Genomic DNA, 7366 nt, shown 5'->3' on the forward strand with positions numbered 1-7366 from the left:
TGCAAATTTTGGATTCCTGGTTTAAAAATATTCAAAAATCATATTTCCTATTTATTTTTATTATAAAAATTCGATTTTAATTTCTGAAAATTCCAAAAATTATTATTTTAATTCCAAAAATTATATGTAATTCAAAAATAAATCTGAATTAATTAGTTAATTAATTTCAGTTAATTTTTAATTGATTAATTAGTCAATTAATTCGAAAATTAATTGATTAATTGATTAAATTAATTATTAATTGATTTTAATTAATTATTTAATTAGATTTAGTTGTTTAAAAATGATTTTAAAATTCCGAAAAATAGTTTCGAGTTTTAAAATATTATTTTAAATTGTTTTCAAGGCTCGATAATTATTATAAAATTGTTTTGAAGCCAGAATTGGTCAACCGAACCCTGTTTACTACGAAATAGATTCAACGATCTGTTTTAATTCCGAAAAATGTTTTAAAAATCATTTTAAATATCCGAAAGCCTATTTATGACCCGAGAATTCTTTAGAAATGATATATCATTGATTATGTGACGTGTTATGTGTTATATGTGACTTGTTGATTAACTGTCGGTCTATATATTCGATGTTTACTTGTTTATTGCGTAACTTTCAATCCGTTAATCGGATTTGGGTGAAACGAAGGGTAGATAGTAGTATGTGTTAAATCGAATCGTATGAGTTGAATATTGATAGATGCTTATGATATGTGAGCAGAAGAGGCAAGGCGTAGGAAAGGGAAACAGATAGTCAAGGAGTAAGACAGTGGTGATTGAGAGCAAGTGCAGTGTAGTAAGCTAGTACTAGGCAAGTGTTCTGAACTTTCTCAAGATATTATAGTGATTGATAGTCCTATTTATATTGCAAGTGCTTTGAAGCACTGAACCCTAAACCCTGATTCCAGTTATTGATCTTGAGTTGTAAACCTGATTCTTTCTAAACCATTGATTATTGTATCCCCAAATACGAACCTCAAATATACGACACTACTCCACAAATACATACAAACTAATTATCAAACACTGAACCAGATTGCTTACACACTCAAACCATTGTATCTTATGCTTTGAAAGACCAAATCCTTGAAACCCTGAAACATTGATCTTTTTGTTATCCAATTCTTTCACTACCTAGCAGCCAAGCTTTGGAAATGCCATATTGATCTTTATGTAGATTGAAACCATTTTCTTATTGAACGTCCAATGTTGTTAATGATTCTGTTTATTGTTTATTACTGCTTATTCTGTCATTAAAGTAGAATTGGATTGTTTTTACTAAAATTTTGGACCAGATTCGTGGTCAGACCATATAATGGTCAAGTTAGGCCAATGTGTGCCTTGGATCCAGTAGTTAGAGCAGTGATGTGTGCTTTGCTCGGGGTTAGTGCGTGACTGATCAGCAGCCTAACCTTGGTTTTTAAAATGAAAATATAATATCCAATTCTAAATCATAATCCATTGTTCACTTGATATCATAACCATATTTACCTGATAATCATTATTCTCAGTTTTGTCATTGTGACTTGCTGAGCCAGCTAGCTCATTTGTGCGATGTTGTTTATGTTCTTTTCCAGTTAAGAAGGAACCGGTTGGTACCGAGGATCCCTAGTCCAGTACGAGAGCTAGGGGTTCAGGTTGATCGAGTTGAGCTAGTAGGCTTCTTTTGGAATAATTTAAGTTTGTAAAAGTTTGTAATAATGTTTAATACTCAGTTCTGAGTTTGGATAGTTGGGATTTGATCGGTTTGTAATATAAGTAAGTGTGGTTGGCTTGTGTGCATAATTTAACCTATTGCGGTTCGTGGTAATCGGTAAGTAGGGTCACTGCATATCATTATTATTATCTTTATCATTGTTATAAGCAGGTTATTAATAAGGTGTGTGTGTGTGTGTGGACCCCAAACTTCTGACCCAGGTTTGGAGGGCGCCACATCTATCACCAAATGGGAGGATCTTGCTCAAAAGTTCTTAACTAAATTCTTTCATATGGCGAAGACCGATGTGATCAGAAACGCATTTACTCAATTTGCTCAACAATCTGTAGAATCTTTATGTGAGGCTTGGGATCATTATAAGGAGATTCTTAGGAAGTGTCCTCACCATGGGATGCCTGAATGGATGATCATTAATTGTTTCTGTAATGGTTTGGGTGCTACTTCTAGACCCATGCTGGATGCAGCATTAGGAGGAGCCCTGTGGGCTAAAAGCTATGATGAAGCTTATGAATTGATTGAACTAATGGATGCTAATGAATACCAGAATCCTACTCAGAGATAATCTCCGGGCAAGGTAACAGGAATTCTGGACTTTGATACAGCTATTGTTATAGCTGTTCAGCTTAAGGATTTTGACGATGAAGGTGGATTCTTTGGCTAATTATGGAGTTAATCAGATCACTAGTGTCTGTAAGCTTTGTGCTGGTGCCCATGAGACGGAACAGTGTGCTATTTCTAGTGAATCAGCTCAGTTTGTGAGCAACATTCAGAGGTCGCATTCAGAGGTCGCAGCAACCTGTGTCAACTACCTATTATCCTAACAACCTCAATCATCCTAACTTTCGCTGGAGCAACACTCTGAATGCGGTTCAGCAGCCTTATCAGCAGTATCCAACAAAGCAGTACAACCCTCCTGGTTTTCAGCAACCGCAATATGCACCAAGGCAGCAACTCCAACTGCAATAGTCTAATGAAAAGTTTGAATTGGAGAAGTTGAGGCTCATGTACAAGAGCCAAGCCGTTTCTATCAAGACCTTGGAAAATCAAATTGGAAAAATTGCCAATGCTTTGCTGAAATCGTCAACCTGGTACACTCCTTAGTGACACTGAAGTGCAGGGAAATAGGGAAGCTAAGGAGCAGGTAAAGGCAATTACATTGAGGTCTTGGAAGGTTGCGAATCCCAAACACTCCCAAGTTTCGGATGAAGAAGTTCTGGCTGAAGAAGAAGTGCAGAATAAAGCTGAAGTAGAACCAAGGAAGACTACTGTTGAACACACTCCTCTTGAGGTTAATACAGGGGAGAAGCAGATCCATCATCCACCTCCCTTTCCTAAGAGTCTGTAGAAGAAAATGTTGGATAAGCAATTTGAGAAGTTTCTTGAGGTGTTCAAGAAACTTCATATCAACATACCTTTCGCTGAAGCTCCTGAATAGATGCCTAATTATGCAAAGTTTATGAAAGGTATACTTTCTCGGAAAGTGAAGCTTGATGACTTAGAGACAGTTGCTCTCATGGAGGAATGCAGTGTTGTGGTACAACAGAAGTTGCCTCCAAAGCTTAAAGATCCTAGAAGCTTCACGATTTCTTGCACCATTGGAAATATGTCATTTGAAAAATACTTATGTGACTTGGGAGATAACATCAATCTTATGCCTTTGTCAATCTTCAAAGAGTTGGACTTACCTGATCCAAAGCCTATTTATATGACCTTGCAGTTGGCCGATCATTCTATTACATATCCACAAGGCATTGTTAAGGATGTTTTGGTCAAGGTGGATAAACTCATCTTTCCTGCTGATTTTGTAATTCTTGATTTTGAGGAGGATAAGAAGATTCCCATAATTTTGGGAAGATCTTTCTTGGCTACAGGCCGAACCTTGATAGATGTGCAGAAGGGTGAGCTCACTATGTGAGTGCTGTATCATGATGTAACTTTTAATGTGTTCAATACCATGAAATCTCCTACAGAAAATGAGGAGTGCTCTAAGGTGTAGTTGGTTGATTCTATGGTTACTTCAGAACTTAATCAATTGCTAAGGTCTGATGCCTTAGAAAAGGCGTTGTTGGGGAATTCAGATAGTGAAGATGATGAAGGTGATGAGCAGTTGCAATATCTGAATGCTTCTCCCTGGAAGCGGAAGATATATATGCCTTTTGAATCTCTTAGAATTGAGGAGTTGAATAAATCTCCAAAGCGCCTCAAGCCATCTATTGAGGAAGCCCCTACACTTGAGCTTAAACCATTGCCTGAACAATTAAGGTATGCATTTTTAGGTGATGCATCTACTTTACCTATTTGTTAGGTCACACACACTGTAGAAGGGGGTTGAATACATTGTATACTTTAATCAAATCGAATTAAGAACACAAGTATGTAACACAGAATAATCTTATTAATAAAACAGTATTGTAATGGAACCATTCTCTCTCAGTGATGAACAAATATCACGAGAGCTGCTAGGGTTACAATGAATAATATTCTCGATAATGATAACACATCTAGTGTAAACCCTATGTTGTGTTTATATACCACACAGTTACAAGATAATCTCTAATTGATATCGAATATGATTCTCTATCCTAAAATATATCAATTAGTTATCTTTTCTTCCAAGTCTTCTATTCTTCATAGAATTCTTCTCTATGCATATCTCTTCTTGTTTTAGTCTTGATCTTCTTTCATTTCAATCAGTCGCCTTCCTTATCTGAAAGTCTTCTTAAGTCCTGATATTATCTCCTGATGAATATCTTCTGATATCTTAAGTTCTGATAACTTAAGTTCTGATATCTTAAGTTATGACTTTAGTACAAGTACTGATTTCCAGTTAAGTCCTGATTTGTACTGTTAGTCAAGATTTGAAAACTAAACACAAGTCATTATTAGACATGACATCACAAATATATCTAACAATCTCCCTCAACTTGTAAATTAGCATAATATACAAGTTTAATAGATATTTGATGATGTCAAAAACATTAAGTACAAATGCATATGAGAATTTGACTAGATAACTACAACTCATAGTCCTTGTAGCTTTTACCATCCTTAAAGTCTGATATCAACTTTAGCCTGTATATCCTTCAAAATTTAAAAGTTCTAGTCCTTGACCTGGCTTCAGTTTTTGATCTCTTAAATGTCAGGAGTTGTTCTGAGATAGTTCTTCAAAAGAGTTCTCTCAGTATATTCAAGTTCATTTATCATCCTCCTTTTAGCATCTTTAAGTTCAACTGTATCTTCTCCTGTCTGAAAGACAGCAGCCCTTAGATCATTAATCTTTGTTTTCCTTATTTCCTGATCCAGTTTGATCAGATAAGCTTTGTCAGACTCCAGATTAAATTCAACACCCTTAATACCCAGAAATGTAGTGATCTTGGCGGTATTAGGCTTCATCTCAATCACCATTGTGAGCTCTGTACTTTGGATAGTATGGTCTGTCAGAATTTACAGAGTAAAGTTTCTTCTGTCTTTGAATATCAGATTTTAAGTAACTGGAAGCACCATATGTTGACTTGTTCTTCACTTGAAGTAGAAATAAAACATGTTGCAGTTCTTCATAATACTAAAACTGAATTGCAGCCTTTCTTATCTGGAATACTCTTCCATCTGTCATAAAATAAAGCATTATATCTTCTTTCAGCTTGGAATTGTAGACCATCTGTACAGACTCCAATTGATTTAGTCTTTATAGAGTTGTCCCTAATCCTGGTTCAGAAAGGGATGTAGGATCTGAGGTAGAGTTGTTTACTCTTTTCTCATCAGCATTACCCAGTCTTGTTTTGTCTCTAGCTTCCTTCCCTTGGAGCAATCTACCCTGAAAAACATTTGTTAAAGTCTTCATAGGTTGAGCAGATTGTTGAGCTTTAGTAAACCAACGTAGTAGAACTGTTGAAGGTTTAACATGAGCAATATCAGAGGTTTCCTTTTCTTTTGATGTCAAGACAACTTGAGCTCTGTCAAAGGTTGCTTGAATATTCCTTTTCTTCTTCAAAATCAAATTTGTATCTTCATCAGATTTTGCTTTCAGATCCATGGTTGGTAGGATCAACTTCCACCTGTGATTTGGATTTGTCCTTAGATGCATCAGTATTTGTCCTCTCTTTGATCACAATGCCCTTAGGCTTAGGTGGTTTCTTTGCTATGACTTGAGCTTTAGACTTTGACTTAGATTTGTCATTTGCAGCTTTCAGTGTAATCTCTTCTTCCTTCAGGCTTTCAAAATCCATGCCTGGATTATCCTTTAGGAACAGCCTTTTGGAGATCTCTTCATCAAGTTTCAGAGTTTGTTCATTAGAACTTATCCTTTTACCAGTATAAGAACTTGTTCTTCTCCCAGCATCAGAACTTGTTCTTTGACTTGTAGTTCTGGCTTTGCTTGATAAAGAACCCCTGCCTTGACTTAGACCTCTACTCCTTTCAGAGTTTCCCTGGTCTTCATTATCATCATCCTTACCCTTCAGTGGTTGATTAGTTGTGCATTTGGACTTAATTACTTTCTCCCCCTTTTTGGCATCATCTGGTAGAAGCAGGGAGACAAGCAATTCCACAGAGTTTTGGATTTCATTAAGTTGGTTTTGTTTAGCAGCTTGATTCTTTAAAATATCAGATAGTTGAACTTGCTGCTTTTCTTGATTCTTTTCTATATATTCAATGCGGTCAAAGGCTGGCTTAAAAAACCTTTTCTTGTCCAATGTGACATTCATGTCTTGCTTAATCAGTGTTTTTTGAAGTTTGTCCACCTTGTCTTGAGTTATTGAGTGTTGACCTTGAAGGTTCCTGGTACTCAATGCAGTAACTCTGAGTTGTGCTTTGAAGTCATCATTCATTAGCATCTCATCAACTTTAGCCAAGTACTCCGCAAGAACATTTGCAGTAGGAACAACTTTGTTCCAATCCTTGATCCACTCTCTTCCTCTGGAGGTTTCACTCCAAGGTACTGGTGCATCCTCTTTCACAAACTTCTTAATCAAATCAGCTTTATCAATTGTTTGCAGAGGTGTATGTCCTGAAGGACCAGCTGCATCAACATTTACATTTGTAGTAGATTAACCAGTATTGTCAGCATTTACTTCAACAGAACTTGCAGAATCTTCAGTATCAACATCTTGTGATAGAATTAGTGTATGTGAAGTAATAGAAGATTCATCTTCATGAACATCAGCATCTAGCAGTGGAGTTACTGGTGGAGTTTGCTATGAAGTAAGTGAAATAAGTGGAGCTTCCAGATACAAGACCATAGGCACATCCAAATTGTTGATATCAATTTCAGCACTTGTGCCTGGATTGTCAGCATGTACTGGAGAGTCTATTGGAGAAACAGGAGGTGTAGGCATTGGAGTAGTCTCTGGCACTTGGATTGGAGATTTTTGAGCTTCATGAAGTTCTGGCTTAGCACTTGGAAGAGATTCAACTACAGTAGGGTCTTGTGGGATCAGAGATTCCTGACCCCCTTCCACAACTGTTGCTTCCATTCCTTCTTCAGAGGTTGATTCTTCTACAGCCCTCCTTGCTCTTTGCTTTTTAAGTCTCTTAGTTGATGGAGAGACTCTGGGAGCTTGATCATCAGAGTTTAGCTTTCTATGCCTTTTTAGGGGTTTAGAACTCCCAGTTTCTTGAGCTGTCTGAGAAGAGACCTTCTCAGCTACTTTAGAAACAGGTT

General features: G+C 36.6%; 1 non-coding gene across 1 annotated transcript; it reads right to left on the bottom strand.

The window, feature by feature from the left end:
• Nucleotides 1–1993: 1993 nt before the first annotated feature.
• Nucleotides 1994–2100, bottom strand: LOC141694762 (small nucleolar RNA R71). Its single transcript, XR_012564046.1, has one exon. It is a non-coding gene; the product is annotated as a small nucleolar RNA R71 (small nucleolar RNA).
• Nucleotides 2101–7366: the final 5266 nt, after the last annotated feature.

The sequence above is a fragment of the Apium graveolens genome, chromosome 10 (assembly GCF_009905375.1).
Source record: "Apium graveolens cultivar Ventura chromosome 10, ASM990537v1, whole genome shotgun sequence".
NCBI lineage: Eukaryota > Viridiplantae > Streptophyta > Magnoliopsida > Apiales > Apiaceae > Apium > Apium graveolens.